General features: G+C 44.4%; 1 pseudogene; it reads right to left on the minus strand.

The window, feature by feature from the left end:
• Positions 1-437: 437 nt before the first annotated feature.
• On the minus strand, positions 438-555 carry LOC124721860 (annotated as a pseudogene).
• Positions 556-867: the final 312 nt, after the last annotated feature.

Here is an 867-nt window from a genome sequence, read left to right on the forward strand (position 1 = left end):
TGTAATAAGGATGGTGTCATATATGTAAGAATTGTACACTGTTTGTGCAGGAAGGTCTGTTGTAAAAATAGCATTCATTATATCTTATGCTATTTGTAGCAGGACGTCCACTGCGCACGAAAAAAGTTGTTTATTGCATAATTTTAAGTAGGAAGAGTCATTCCAAGTAGACGGAGAAAAAGTAAAAAAGTTACAAATGTTTCAGTGATGTATAAAATTATCTAACACTTTCCGTCCGATCAGGACATGAAGGTGCAACGGTACCGACCGGCCGCCGTGTCATCCTCAGCCCACTTGCGTCACTGTATTCGGATGTTGAGGGGCATGGGGTCAGCACACAGCTCTCCTGGCCGTAAGTCAGTTTACGAGACCGGAGCGGCTACTTCTCAATCAAGTAGCTCCTCAGTTTGCGTCACAAGGGCTGAGTGCACCCCGCTTGCCAACAGTGCTCGGCAGACCGAAGGGTCACCCATCCAAGTGCTAGCCCAGCCCAACAGCGGTTAACTTCGGTGATCTGACGAGAACCGGTGTTACCATTGCGGCAAGGCCGTTGGCATAAAATTATCTAAATGCCATCTATTTCTTAACTATGTCTGTTCGTTTAAAATGTGTTCTGAGAATTTATTGAAACGACTGTAAGTCTCGGTCTCTTCTAAAGTATGAATTAGGCGCCCCTTGTCCACTCCACGTAATACGTTCATAGCCTCGTCTATCTCTTTATCGGCATGGCTCTCATTATGCAGGTGAACGTAAATGATGAAGTGTTGCTGCCGCTAGGAAGAAAATGTTCCCTGAAACTCATAGTAAATGATGTGTCCGTCTTTCCGATGTAGTACTAGTAACATGTGCCACAGCTGATTTTATAAA

This window comes from Schistocerca piceifrons, chromosome 1, assembly GCF_021461385.2.
Source record: "Schistocerca piceifrons isolate TAMUIC-IGC-003096 chromosome 1, iqSchPice1.1, whole genome shotgun sequence".
NCBI lineage: Eukaryota > Metazoa > Arthropoda > Insecta > Orthoptera > Acrididae > Schistocerca > Schistocerca piceifrons.